This window comes from Equus asinus, unplaced genomic scaffold, assembly GCF_041296235.1.
Source record: "Equus asinus isolate D_3611 breed Donkey unplaced genomic scaffold, EquAss-T2T_v2 contig_197, whole genome shotgun sequence".
In the NCBI taxonomy this organism is placed as follows: domain Eukaryota; kingdom Metazoa; phylum Chordata; class Mammalia; order Perissodactyla; family Equidae; genus Equus; species Equus asinus.
Genome location: NW_027224846.1, coordinates 3069 through 18940, shown reverse-complemented (window position 1 = coordinate 18940; position 15872 = coordinate 3069). Strand labels below are relative to the sequence as shown.

Here is a 15872-nt window from a genome sequence, read left to right as displayed (position 1 = left end):
AAGTGCTTCCGGGTCCATCTAAAGAAGTGAAGGGCACATCAACAAATGGCGTTTTGGAATTCTCACCAGGTCAGAGGGCTCAGGCCAGATTTGAGTTAGTCAACTAACACTTGTGATGTTACTTGCTCCCAAAATGGCATGAAGCAATTCCCACCTGCTACGGAGAACTACAGAAATTATTCATATAGAAATACGTTCAGAAATGTTTAAAAAATAATGTCCTTCATTTATTTAAGGACAATGTGATGAACATCTAATAATGGATTAAACAACATCTAAAGAAACATCTGATATTTTTTCTCGTAAAAAATTAACAGCAACTTAAAAATAATTAAATTGTTTATATTAGCATCAATGCCATTGAAAGCAAAAAACTTCTGAGGAACAAGGAGAACCTTATTCATGACAGCAGTTTTCAATAAATTTAATATGATGAAAATAGTTTTTTTTTTTAAAGATTGGCACCTGAGCTAACAACTGTTGCCGATCTTTTTTTTTTTTCCCCTGCTTTATCTCCCCAAATCCCCCCTGGTACATAGGTGTATATCTTAGTTGCAGGTCCTTCTAGTTGTGGAGTTTGAGACGCCGCCTCAATGTGGCCTGACGAGCAGTGCCATGTCTGCGCCCAGGATCCAAACCAGCGAAACCCTGGGCCACCGCAGCAGAGCACGCAAACTTAACCACTCAGCCACGGGGCCGGCCCCAAAAATAGTTTTTAAAATATCTTCTATATAAATGGTTCTGTACTTCTGAAAGCACTTCAATAAAAATAGAAATTTGGCTAATGATATATTTGGTATGAATTAAGTGCCAATCTTCTCTTCCAGTCTTACCTCTCACTAATTCTATCAACCTTAAGTGTCAATCATTTACTATATCCTAAGCTTTACTGTTTTTAAACTTTGCTAATATACTGGCCCTCCACCTACTTAACCCTTTCTTCACCTTACTCCCTAATATTAACCCACCAATGCAAACCATAGCCACCCTTGAAGGTCCAATTCAAGTGTCATCTCCTTTAAGAAGTTCCCCTCACTCAGACTCTGAATCCTTCCTTTGGATTACAGCTATTTGTACATATTTTATTTTCTTGTAAGGTTCTTGGAGGCAAGTATCATGTCTCATTCATATTTGTATTCCCCACAGGGTCAATCTCCCAACTAGAATACAAGTTCCACCAAACAGAGCCCTTGACTATCATGTTCATCACTGTATTCCCCAGCAACCATAATGCCTGGCACATAGTAGGCATGTTATGAGAATATTTCGAGTGAGTGAATGAATGGATTTTAAAACATAAGCTCCATGAAGGCAGGGATTTGTCTGTTTTATTCATTGCAAAGTGAATATTTGAATATTACCAGGTGAATAAATGATTTTTTTGGAAAGCTTAGCATTCATTATAGACAACAAAAATTCTTCAATCTATATATCTTCACGGAACTCAAATATAAAGTATTTATGTTACCTTTCACCCAACTAATTCAGTGGATGATATATCTTTCTGAAAATAAGACACCTCCCAAAACTGTAAGAGCAAAATTTAAAAGAATCATAAAATGGGTGTTTACATTAAGAGTAGTTTCAGTTTTCTTCTTTGCACTTTTCTGTGTTCTAAATTTTCTGCAATGGAAATATATTATTTTGTAATCAGAAAAAAATAATATTATTTTTAAAGAATGTAATGGATGAGATCATTTGCAAATCTATGGCTGAGGAAATTTTGAGGACACTCAAATCTCATCAGGGTTATTTGGAGTTAATACTTAAAGAGCTGAAACTTAGTCTGCTTAAAAAAAAAAAGAGCTTCTCAGAGGGAAGATGGATGACACCAGCCCTAGGAGAAAAGGGCACTGAAGAACAAGAATTTATTCTGTTTATCTAGCACCATCCTTGGAACTCTGACACCCCTGCTGTGGACTGAATTGTGTCGCAGCAAATTCTAACCTCCAGTGTGATGGTATTTAGAGGTAGGGCCTTTGGGAGGTGACTAGGTTTAGACGAGTCTTGAGGGTGGGGCTCTCATGATGGGATTAGTGTCTTATAAGAAGAGACCAGAGAGGCTGCACACTCTGCCCCAAACCCCTCTATTTCCCCACCATGTGAGGACACAGGGAGAGGAGGCTATCGGCAAGCCAGGAAGAGAGCCCTCATCAGAGCTTAATCGTGCTGGCACCCTCCTGTTGGACTTCAAGTGTCTAGAACTGTGAGAAAGTCAACGTCTGCTGTTTAAGCCCCTCCGTCTATGGTGTTTTGCTGTAGTAGCCCGCGCTGACTGAGACAGATGAAGCAGTCTAAGATCTGAACTCTTAAGTGGCAAGGAGTTTTCTGATACTGGAAGAGGATCTCCTGATTTGGTCAACAAACATTTATTAAATGCCTACTGTGTTCCATGCCCTGTGCAAAGTGCTGAGGATTCAAAGATGACCAAGGCAAGGCTCCCACCCCTAAGGGGCTGATTTAATAGGAGACAAACCTGTAAAAAAAAAAAAAAACTGAAAAAAGGTTCTAAGTCCTCTGACAGAAGTGTGTGTAGGGTACATACAGCCTTCTTTCAGGCACCCAGAGGTTAAAGTAACCCTTTCTATCTGTGGTTGGGGTGGAGTAAATTAGCTTGGTGGGAGTCAACACTCTGTATCAAGTTAACTCTGAGTTCACCAACCAAGTCAAGAGCTGTGACTTAGGATGTGGTGATGAACCTGAGACTTCACACGGTGAGCCCTGCAGAGGCCAGTACTGGACAGAGTCACAGAGATTTAGACAGTGGCCATCCACCGAGGAGAGGGAGGAAAGAGCTTGCTGCCTGCTGTGCAAAATGGAACACGCTATCGGCAGGGGCTTAGTGGGCTCTTCAACTATTTCTTCACACTGAAGTTCCATTTCTGATACTTCTTTGGGGACTTGGATATTTATAATAACATTCTCATTTACTTATACTAACTGTACTTTGTATAAGTTAGTAAGTATTCAAAGCCTGGTACTTAAACTACTGGTGAAGGTGGGAACGAGCGCTAACTGCTGCGCCCTTCGGTCTCACGTGCCCTTTGCTGTCCAGGTCCTCATCGTCCCCCATGTCCCAGCCGAGGCCACCCCCTGGATTAGCTGGGGGCTCCTGCTGCGAGCTCCCTAGCACTCCTGTACTTCTTGCCTCACAGCACTTATCACACCATTCTTCAATCTCTTGTTTAATTGTCTCTCTCTTCTATCAGACTGTCAGATCCTTAAGGACACGAACAATATTAGTCTTAATAATGTGCCTGGGTCACCAAAGCCCTTTAGTAAGTATTTGTTGAATGGATCTAGTTTCAGAGTCTGTGAAAGTGGAGGACCAGACGAGCATTCGGTTTATGGTACCACCAAGGGGCACCTAACCAACGAAGTGCAGTTTGAAACATCTGTCTGAACTTTGGCATGAATTAACCCAGTCCAAACTGACAGCACAAACACTAAGGGAATATATTACCATGGAGTAACCAGTGTCAGGCTGACATAAAAATTAAGCCTGTTAAGGCTTCATATTGTGTTAGCTTAATAAGAATTAAGCTAGTTTTGGACAGGGGTGAAAGTCATGGTGGCAGTGGCTGGAATGGTAGTCTAATGACGAGAGGAGTGGACAGGCTATATGCAGATCAGCTTGGTGGGATCAGAAGATTCTAATTCATTCATTTAATACGTATTTAATATCTCCTTCAAGATTAGCTTCAACTTCAAATTCTAGATTAAAGAGTTTAGATGGGAAGTGATAAGTAATAAACGCTTCAGGTATACAGCATGATAAAAGGTGTAAACTGTATTTAAACATGATTATTCTAGCAACTAGGCAGGAGTTGACCTAGACTAAAGAGAAACTTACGGGTGATACACAAAAGCCAAGATGGTCTGTTGAATAAGTGGGATAAAATATGACCTATGCAGATAAGCCTTTCTTCTAATATCATCTCTGTTGTCATGTCACAACGTCTGAAATTCCTGCCACAGAAGTCAGTTTTTTGGTCAAAGGTACTATCTTTAGAAAGCCCTTGTTAACATGCAAGAACATGCTACTAAGTGATGGTAACACCCAATACAATGGTACCTCTGACTCCCAAATCTGATCTTTCCATCTTCATAGGAATGTGAATGTTTATTGACAGACACTTCTCAGCTTCCTCATAGCTGGGTGTGGTTATCACCAATAGAAGGTAAGAGAAGAGATGTGTCTAACTTCCTCACAACTTTCTTAAAAATAAATTGCTTGCCTTGGACTTTCTTTTTTCCTTCTTCCTGAAGGCTAGAAAGGAGACATGGGAGAGATCTACTTCCAACCTGTGTCCTAAGCTAGGGCGTGGCGGAACATCAAGACAGAAGGACACAAATCGGGGCTGGCCTGGTGACGCAGCGGTTAAGTTCGCACATTCCACTTTGGCGGCCCCAGGGTTCGCTGGTTCGGATCCTGGGTGCGGACATGGCACCACTTGGCAAGCCATGCTGTGGCAGGCGTCCCACATATAAAGTAGAGGAAGATGGGCACAGATGTTAGCTCAGGGCCAGCCTTCCTCAGCAAAAAGAGTAGGATTGGCAGCAGATGTTAGCTAATCTTCCTCCGAAAAAAAAAAGGACACAAATCTCAGTAGACCTCATGAGCAGAGTAACCCTGTCAGCATCGACCAGGCAGCCAGTTTCATGAGAGGTAAATAAATTTCCATTTTCTTTTAAGTACTGTATTTCTTGTTTCTTCATTATAGCAGCTTAACTTACCCTGATTAATATGATATTCTTGAGAGTGGCATAGATTTGAAAATTGGCTCTCTGTCACCTAGAGAACAGGAAGAGCCTGAAGACGTGGGTCACAAGAAACAACTAAGAAAGGGCTAGACCAGGGCACGTCTTAGCGGGAGGCAAACTCAGAGGGGCCACTGAAGTGGGGGACTCTGTGGAGCCAGGCAGGAAGTTGAATGAGGGCTTTTGTCATCCAAATAGGTGCAAGAGGAAGAGCCAATGAAGATACTTTGTGTACATAAAAATTTTGGTGGGGCCAATCAGTTACAATACTTCACAGAAAGGTAGTAAGAGGGGCAGAAATGGAGAAGAGGCAGATTAACAGGGAAAGCGAGGGGAGAAACTGATGAGAGATTACAATGTATTTAAAAAGAAAAGAGGATCCAAAAACAACTCAAGGCATGAGAGGCTAGGTGGCCACGCATCATAAAACTGTGGCGGCAACAGTCACTCAGAGCGAGCTGTTGGCCAGCAGAACGCCACACCGAACTCGGTCTTTCCCCTGTTAATCTGATATCGTGGTAGTACATTAAAGAGTATTTCTCCCCACACAGATTAAGATAATGATGGAGTGTTTGAAGCAAAAAGAAGAAGATAGAGAAATCAGGCTAGAAATGTAGAACATTACCACCTACATGGAAAGGGTAATGGCTGAAAATGCTGTTTAAAGAAATAACCACACTTTAAGTTCTGTTACATTTTAAGCTTAAATATTATATATTTCAATATCTATCTTGATAAAAGCAGCCTCTGGTACAGCTTTCTAATCATATATTTAGCATTCTCTCTTTTCACCTCTAAACTTCTTCAGAGGGCTCTCCTCGAACTTCTCCATCATTATTTTGATGTGCAGCTTTCTGGAGAAGCCTGGGACCCAGCAAACCAATGAGGAGACTTCCAATTGGGGCTGTGATGAGGATGGACAAAAATGCCACTGTCAACACATCCATTCCATATTCTTCTAATTGTTTCTCTCCATGTGACCTTGCTGTGTCCAAGGCCACGGATCCTATTGCAGCCTGTAAAAGTTTAATGGTAAAGTTGGACACAGGCATATAAGACAGGCACATAGAAAAAAGGTGAATTATTTTATCATTTGCAAAAACAAACTGCTTGTTCTTTTGTTCAACTAAGAAAGTTCTTTCTTTCAAAGTGTACTGCAATTGGTTTTGGTATTCTGAAAATTCTCCTGCCCTGGCATGGGGAAGGGATGGTGATTCATATGTACTTAGTTGCAGAAGGCAGGGTTACAAAAATATCAGGCAAATATATTTCAAAACACAAGGTAAATACAGCCTCATGATATAATTGACTATAAGACGATTCTGTATACTAAATTCCTTATGAGTAAAGAAAGTCACTGGTCATCTCACTCTTTTATCTTCAGGAATCTGGAATTAAAAAAGAACAAGATGAAAAAGTGCAGTGAGCCCTGTGGCCGAGTGGTTAAGTTTGCATATTCCACTTCAGCGGCTGAGAGTTTTGCTAGTTTGGGGGTGGACATGGTACCGCTCATCAGGCCATGCTGAGGCGGCGTCCCACATAGCGCAACCAGAGGCACTCACAACTAGAATGCACAACTGTGTACTGAGGGGCTTTGGGGAGAAGAAGAAGAAGAAAAAAGAAGATTGGCAGCAGATGTTAGCTCAGATACCAATCTTTTAAAAAAAGTTTAGTGATACTTACTGGAAGATGGCAAAGTTTTAAATGAAAAAACATAAGAATATGTATTGCTATAGAGCTAAACTAATTGTTAAACATAAAGAAACCTGAAAGTGGTAGGCACTGTCAAAACTTGAAGGTAATCTTATTAGGTATTTGGTGAACTCTTTGCCTTAGGTCTTGGTGAAATGTTTTATTTAAAATTTGTCTACTGGGAAGTATTATGAAAACCTTCATTTTCTTTTAGAGGCAAAATGCCATATTAGTGCACTTGGGAAAATAATATATTAATCAATCTGGTTATTCCCTTATTCCACAAAACACAACAATGTTGTCCTCTAGGACAATGAATCAGAAGAGAGAATGCTGGTGTGGATGAGACACAATGGCAGAGACTACTAATTGCCCACAAATATCTGAATGCCCCTTTTCCCTTCTAAACTAGAACTCCTGAGTGTTAGCTGGTCACATTGCTGTCCAAACCAAGACTTTTTTTCATCCTTCTTTGCAACTAGATGAAGCTATATATCTAAGTTCTGGCCACTGAGAGGTGAGCAGAAGTGATAAATGCTACTTTTGGATTGTTCCCTGAAGAGAAATGGACACTTGCACATCATTCTTTTTCCCCTTCCCCCTGATGAGAAATGGTGAACTGATGGAAGGCACATGCTGAGGACAGTGTCACCCTGCCAGCTCTGGAGTGTCCATGCTGGACTGCTGGTGGGAGAGAAGGAAAAATCTATCTCACTTAGTCCCTGTATGTGAGGGCTCTTTGTTATTTCAGGTTCCTTGTACCATAACTAATTCAACATTTCAAGAATTCTTGGCAAGAACTGCACTCATTACAATGTATATTTCTCTTTCAGTTCTCCGTTGTGTGTGTATGTTTTGAGGTTTGTAGGTATGCTGATTTAAAATATATTGTGATTTAAAATATATTTCTTACAGCAGGTCATGGACCAAAAAGTTTGAAGAACACTAATATGGAAAAAAACATACAAGAAAGTCTTGTTTCTTAGGCAGTGGCAAAAGAAGAAAAAAGAAAATTCCATACAATACTTGCTTCACAGTACATACATTATTCACCACATCCAAGATAATTTCTCCTTATTATAAATTTGCTTTGACAGCAGGAAAGTGCTGTCTTTCAAATTTTAACCTTTAGAAACAAATCTTTCAAACCAAAGCTACTAGAGTAATTATTTTGATAGTTACCTAATAAAGTTACCAGAAGTAGTGTAGAAGCTGGAGACACTGAGGGAGAAACTATTCCACTTATTGTACCATATAAACCTCACAGTATTCTTAGCCATTATGTCCCAGACATCTTTCAAAGTCTGATGAAAAAAAAACTTCTCTGGGATAATGCCCAAACCTATAGCCACACCAAATCTGGCATATAGTTACAGAGCATACACAACCCTCAAAGTTTCCTAAATTAAAAATATCTGATTTTCATCTCATGAAATAGAAATTTACATATTTAAATAATTGCAAAATAATCAAGGATGCAACAGTTAGATCTTGTTTGCTATAATTAGTCTGAAAATATACAATACAATCAGGGCTATTTGCAACAAATGATAATCTATACAGTTCTAATTTAATTAGCAATTATAGGTATTCTACCAAATGCATGGTCAATAATTTCAAGCACCTGTTAGTGCCTTGTTAGAGTGCACAAATTTTGGGTCATGTGATTGAGACAACTGACAGGAAGTACAGCTAGTTTGAAAAATTTAATATTAACTAATAATCTAGGAAATCAATAAAGCATTTTCTGAGTTGTTTCTCAATAAATCTTTCTCCATTATATATAAAGACCGAGGTTGAGCATAACTGATCATCAATCATATTGACAGTGAAGTATTTCCAAACACTAACATGGGCCGCGCTATTTCTGTTTCACTCTCTTCTTAGAAGACATCAAAACGAAAAATCTCTAGGTGATTCAGAGAGCTCTGACTGATGAAAATTCAAACTCTTCCCTCCCTCTACTACTGCTTTCTAGTAACATAGGGATTTATTGGATTTTCAGTTGTACCCTGGAGATCTAAAGAAATTTAAATGAGCCATCATATTAAAGGAATCAGCATACCAAAAATAAAACTTTTAGAGTAGATTAGTAAAAATTCTTTTCATAAATCAAACTTGTTACTTTTGTTCACCAAATTTGGACAAGCCCTCTTATTCAAAATTTTAAGGGATCATATTGAAATAGGAGTTAAGATCCATCATTACCTGGACTGTGGCCTTTGGAAGCCATGCAAATGAAATAAATATCTTTTCCTTTATGTTAAAACCAGCAAAACACACCATCAGAAATGTAGTCAAAATTCGTATCAGTACTGCAATACCCAGGGTGGCAACACAAAGGCCTGTAAGAAATACTCAATTTTTAGACATAACGAAATACTGGGGAAGAAATGGAATCTCCTGATTATTGATTCAAAATTCTATCAACAGAAATAATCTAAAAACATTAAAAAATTAAAAAGACAAAAATGATTAGGCATAATTTGTCAAAACATCAATATTAAGGATCAATCAGACCATTTGTTTAAAAGAAGGTATTTGCCCTAAATTAAAGCCAGAAATTAACTAAATATATTTGAATTTCCACAAAGGAGATTTGAATGTTATTTATCTTATGCTTTATAGCAAGAACCACACTTTTTCCCATGTGTTTATTTAACAAGAATTTATTAAACTATAACTACGCATAACAGAATTTGGACTAGGTTCTGATACCCAAACACGCATAACGTACAGACTTTGCCTCCATGAACTCCAAAGTCAGAGGAAGACAGAAACATAAAGAACCAAAAGGTGAGTGCAGTGTAAATATACCGGTAAGAGGGCGCAGAAGAGAAAAAACTTAATATTTTCATCAAAGTGGTTGAGAATTCTTTACAGAGGATAAGACCAGAGGTGATATTCAAAATATTTATCAGCAAGTATGGAGGCAATCAGGCAGTCAGAAGAGAGCTGGCTGGGCACTGACCAGTCAGAATAGACACTGGCTTCTACACCTGTTTCCCCATACTGGTGTGTGCACTGACTGCCCATCACCCTGGCTGATGTGTACAGCTACTTCGTTCAGTCCTTCAGAATCCTTTGCTGATAAAGGTAAGTTCATTCTGATTTGCAAAATAAGAGATTGTGACTAGGGCAAGGCAAGCTACCGGACCTGAGAAAGGCAAAGCTAAGGTGAGTACTAGGTAATAGGGTGGTTTTTGAAAAAGTAACATTTGTTGAGTGCTTGCTCTGTGCTAGGTTCTGTATTAAGCTTTAAATGCATCTCTTTACTTAGTCTTTACAACCTGTGGAGTAATTATTCTCACTTTACAGTTGAAAAAAAATGAAGATCAGAAAGGATAAATAACTTTCTCAAGTTCAAGAGGCTGGTAAAACACCAGACAGACATTGCTTGATGCTCTATTGTGAATCTGCAACATGGTTTCTTTATGAAAAGGTTCTGTGGCTCTTTATTGGAGGGTATTTTTCCCAGCGTGGTAGATTTTCAAAAGTATTTGTTGCCTTAAGTACAAGATACAAAAGGGACGATCCCATTCCCAGGAGGGAGCAGTCTGGGGAGGATGATGAGGAAGCCTTGGACACACTGAGCCTCAAGTTTTGTGGGATTTACAAGTGGTGATGTCCAAGCAGCAACTGGCTATGTTGAATTCGAGATAAAGATTTTGCAATTACATAGTTTATAATCGAAGCCACTGAGTGTAGCTGAGCTCAGAGAAATGATACCCAGCGTGAAGTGTAGAAATCTTTTGAAAGAACTTGGAGGAAGAGCAGCACTTAAGCCATATATAGTGTAAAGGAAGACTCAGAGGGCACTGGAAAATGTAAAAATTCAACGTAAAAAGTGTTGTAAAGAGGTCAATAGCGTCCAATGCTGCTGAGAGATCAAGTCAAGTCAAGACTAACACGTATTTCGTGTATCCAGCAATACGACCGTGGTGAGGGCGGGGCTGGTTGTGGAATGGGGCAGAAGCTGGGCTGAAATGTTCTGAGGGAGGGCATGAGAGTTGAAATGGAAAAGGGGGACACAGTTACCTCTTTAGAAAAGTTTGAAAAGAGGAAGAGAGAGAGAGAGTGGTAGGTGAGGGGGGAAGTGAAATGAAGAAGGGATATATATATATATATGTATATATATTTATTCAAATTTTGACTGTGGTAAAATACACGTAAAATTTACCATCTTAACAATTTTTAAGTGTACAGTTCAGCAGCATTAAGTTAAACACTCACATTTTTGTGCAACCAATCTCCAGAACATTTTCATCTTGCAAAGCTGAAACTCTACACCCATTAAACAGCAAGTCCCCATTTCCCCGCCTAAACCCTGGCAGCCACCGCTCTCCTTTCTGTCCTTATGAATTTGACTCCTCTGGATGCCTCACAGGAGTGGGATCATGCGGGATTTGTCTTTCTGTAACTGGCTTATCTTACCCAGTGTAATGTCCTCAGGTTCATCTATGTTGTCACATGCGTCAGAATAGAAAGATACTATTTTAAGATAGGAGAGATTAAAATCTGTTTCAATTCTGCAGAAGAGAAAGCTGTGACAAGGATATCTGAAGATGTGTCAGAAAAAGGGGAGACTCTGTGTGAGATCTAGAAGGAGGTGGCAGGGATGGGATCCCTAGTATGGACGGAATAATACTGTGATGCAAGAAAAGAAGGAAATAATGAGTACAGGTCTTTCTTGATGTACGATGGGGTTACATCCTGATAAACCAATCATAAGTTGAAAGTCAACTTTAAGTCAAAATATTGTAAGTCAAAAATACACTTTGGGCTGGCCTGGTGGCATAGTGGTTAAGTTCGCACCTGCCGCTTCAGCAGCCCAGGGTTCCCAGGCTTGGATCCCAGGTGTGGACCTAGCACAGCTCTCAAGTCATGCCGTGGCGGTATCCCACATACAAATTAGAAGAAGACTGGCACAGGTGTTAGCTCAGCGACAATCTTCCTCAAGCAAAAAGAGGAAGATTGGCAACAGATGTTAGCTCAGGGCCAATCTTCCTCACCAAAAGAAAGAAAGAAAGAAAGAAAAAGAAAAAAATGCATTTAATACACCTAACCTACCAAATATCATACCTTAGCCTAGCCTACCTTAAATGTACTAGGAACACTTACATTAGCCTACAGTTAGGCAATCATCCAATACAAAGCCTATTTGATAATAAAATGTTCACTATCTTATGTAATTTCTTGAATACTTACTGAAACTGAGAAACAGATAGGGTAGAAGTGTATGGGTCGTTTGCCCTCATGATCCTGTGGTGACTAGAGCTGCAGCTCACTGGCGGCTGCCCAGCATCTCGAGAAAGGATCATATGGCATATCGCTAGCCGGGGAAAAGATCAAAATTCAAAATTCGAAGTATGGTTTCTAATGACTGCATATCACTTTCATACCATGGTAAAGTCAAAAAATCCTAAGTCAAACCATCGTCAGTCGGGGACCATCTGTATACGTGTACAAATTAATTTTTGAGTATGGTACTAAAAGTCAACAGTTTTAATATGATGGCTTTTGAATGTATGAATGAATAAAAGAATGAATGAACAAACATTTCTATCCCATGGATACATATTATAGAACTGCCTAATTATCTTTAAAATTCTGGCCCTTGATCAGGACAAGCCTAGATGAACATTCTTATCGTTGGAAAAAAATTTTAAGGCCTGCATTTTCTTGATAGTAGTTAAGAGCGACACTTTTCTTTACAAGCAACAATATTTAAGGCATAAAATTTACTGTCTTAGATTGACAAACATTCTTTTCTAACCAACTGCTTAAAAGATCAGTATTAACTTTTTATATAATTGTGACAATGGGAACCACCAAATATAAACCTACTACAGATACTACAACTGAATATAAAAAGTTGATTTTAGCAAAAACACTACTTTGAAATTCTCACCCACAGTTTCTGGTCTGAGAGATGCAATAGATACCTCTGCTCCAATCAGTCCAAAGAGAAGGGGCTGGAAGATATCCCAGGCCACTGCAATAATCTTTTCAACCTCTGCCTAAAAGAAACACACATACACATACAGGGATTTTTATTATGTGAAGTTAGAAGATCTAAGAATTTTACTAATTTGAAATCTGAGTCAATTTGACCTGAGATAGGCTTTATCTATGTGGCATCTATAAATAAGAAGGTAGCTAGAATACAGCAAAAAATTGCATAAAGATACTTCTAACAGTTAAGGTATTACATAAGGTGCGTTGGTGTTGGTTTGCAAAAGGATGTTAACTATAAAGAATCTCATCAAGTCATCTCAGGAGGACTTCGACTTCTGAATACATGATGTGTGTGTCCATAATACTTAGTATTACTTTATAGTTAATTTTCACTCAACAATATGATTAAAAGATCTTGTAATATTTATACATATATCTAGAAATGCACCTTATTGCTGCATAATAATGTATGATATGGAAGTACCATAGTTTATTCAACCATTTCTTTATTAATAGACCTTTAAGTTGTTTCCAATTTTATTTTATTATAAAAGAATACTGTTTATGACTATCTCAAATCATGCACAAAAATAAAATTCCGGTATAGTGAAGTGCTGTGCCAGTTATTAACTTACTGCCCCTCGGCTCCAAATCCTCCTTTCAATTGTTGCTCTGCAGAAGATGGAGCCAGGGGCTGGCCCAGTGGCCGAGTAGTTAAGTTCGCGCGCTCTGCTTTGGCGGCCGCGGGTTTCGCCAGTTCGATTTCTGGATGTGGACGTGGCGCTGCTCAACAAGCCATGCTGGGGTGGCATCCCGCATGCCACAACTGGAAGGACCCACAACTAAAAACACACAACTATGTACCGGGGGGCTGGGAAAAATAAAATCTCAAAAAAAAAAAAAAAGAAGATGGAGCTGGACCCTTTTAAGTCTTTCCCCTTTGCTAGCTGGACCATATTAAATTTTGCCACTAGAGGGCGCCCAAGAGCTACTCCAAGAGGAAGGCGCTCGTCTGGTTCGGTGGCTCCTCCTAGCAGGATGCTTCCGCACCGGGTCCTGCAGCCCGGGTGGCTTCTCCAGAGCCAGGCTCCTAGGGTGTATGGCGGCCAGCAGCACTCAGCGGTCAGCAGCTGCCCCCAGCCTCCTCCTCGGGTGATTTCATAGCCAACTGCCCTGGGCAACATACCACCCCATACACCTTTAGAGGGTAGATTTCCAGCAACTTCTGCAGGCAGGGTACCATGGTGACTTCTCTGCCATCCAGTGAACCAAGGCTCTAACAAGGCTTGGATTCTCAGCCCTGGGTGCCGAAGTAGGTGGGGTGGGGTGGGGAGGTGGAAGCGGATGCTGCATCTCAGCCCTAGGGGTTTATAGCTGCTATTCCTATATTCTTTAGGGGCCTCTTTACATCTTACAAGACAATCCCTAGTATGGTTAATAATAAGCTTTCCCTATTCCAGTTACTATATGGTTTCTCATTCCTTCTAAGACCCTAATTGATATAAGTACTAACTTTATGACACACAATACAAAAACCCTTGGAAAAGATTGACATAATTGACTAGAATAAAACGAAAATATTTTGTGGCAAAAGAAACCATAAAAAAGGATAGGTGACAAACCAGGGGAAAATATCTGTACCATGTGTAACAGAATAAGGAGCAATATCCAATCAATAAGAAAAAGACATAGAACCTAATCGAAAAATGGGCAAGGCATACACACAAGTAATTTGTACCAGAAGAAACACAAGGGCCAAAAAACATGAGATACTAAACTCAGTAATCAGAGAAACACAAATTAAAATGATATACCATATATTTTTTTGGGGGGGAGCCATCATATTGGAAAAAAACACTAAAAAGTTTTAATAATGTCTAGTATTTATAAGACTGTAAGGAAACTAAGCAATTGGTAGGAGAGCAAATTGATAATGCTTTTTTTGTAGGGCAATTTAGCAGTACCCTTAACAGTGTCTAAGAATTTACATTTAACAGATTTTTTCAATCAACTAATAAGAATCTATGTTTTTGAACGACATTTTAACATTTTTTTACCATTTTTACACATCTAAGGATCTATACTTTCATTTACGTACTCAGCAGTTTGACAAAGGAGGATTACCTCGTTTCCCTATTTTCTTAATTTTTGTTATTTCTGGTATGTTTATTAAGGTGAAGATTCTATTTCCTCTTAGTTTATAAATGTTTAAAGACACCGTATATGAGGGGTTGGTTGATTTATTTATATAGTTCTATTCCTATATCATTATAAAGTTATGTTTTCACATCGTAAGGAATCAGATCATGACTGAGGTTCAAATTCTGCCACACACCAACTGCAAGCCACTCGCCTCTCAGCACCTAATTTTCCTCATTTGTAAAATGAGAGGTTTACATTAGATAACGTCCAAGATCCTTTATCACTTAATGACAGTGAATCGTCTGCCAAACTAAGGTCCAGATGCCACCCTTCTACATATCTTTAAATTTTACTTTTTAATTTAGTTTTTAGAGTATATCATAGCTAAAGTTCAGACTTTAGCTGATATCCATAGTTGTAAAGAACAAAAATCAACTCTATTAATTTTAGGTTACTTAGCCTTCTGTTGCCATGACTAATGGCTTAACAGAAGTCCTCGAAAGTATTTCATGTACTGAGAACTCCAATGAAGGCAGAGGCATATTGAGTTTTCTCTATCAAATTGTTTTTATTTCTAAACTTGGACAAAGGCCACAATTTGGTTTTTTTTTTTTTTCTCGCTGAGGAAGATTCGCCCTGAGCCAACATCAGTTGCCAGTCTTCCTCTATTTTGTATGTGAGCTGCTGTCACAGCATGGCCACTGATAGACAAGTGGTGTACATCTGTGCCTGGGAACTGAACCCAGACCACCAAAGCGGAGCATGCTGAACTTAATCACTAGACCACCAGGGCTGGCCCCACGATTTGGTTTTTGATTGTAATACTGTAGACTAATTTAATATCAGACATGGCCCTATATATTGTAAAACTTAAAGATGAGAGAGGAGCCACAATGTACCTTCTTGTGGGTTTTTTTGTAACTTCAAAACTAAAATGAATCTGTTTATAAAGAAAATAGAGGGGCTGGCCCCGTGGTGTGGTAGTTAAGTTTGGCACACTCCACTTTGGTGGCCCAGGTTTGCAGGTTCAGATCCCAGGCGTGGACCTACACCATTCATCAGCCATGCTGTGGTGGTGACCCACATACAAAGTAGAGGAAGACTGGTGCAGATGTTAGCTCAGTGACAATCTTCCCCAAGCAAAAATAAAAAGAAGAAGATTGGCAATGGATATTAGCTCAGGGTGAATCTTCCTCAGGAAAAAAAAAAGAAAGAAAAAGGAGTCATCAAATAGGCTAAGTACAAAAGAAGACATGAGTTCAGAGGAATGAAGACTGTGGTGTCCACTGAAAGTTAAGGCCACTTTACCTATCTGTATG

General features: G+C 39.3%; 1 long non-coding RNA gene across 1 annotated transcript; it reads right to left on the bottom strand.

The window, feature by feature from the left end:
* Window positions 1–205: 205 nt before the first annotated feature.
* LOC139043285 (uncharacterized) lies at window positions 206–13276 on the bottom strand. Its single transcript, XR_011500382.1, has 3 exons — window positions 11662–13276; window positions 8662–8798; window positions 206–5777 (listed from the first exon to the last, which is right to left on the bottom strand). It is a non-coding gene; the product is annotated as an uncharacterized lncRNA (long non-coding RNA).
* Between the last annotated feature and the right edge of the window lie 2596 nt (window positions 13277–15872).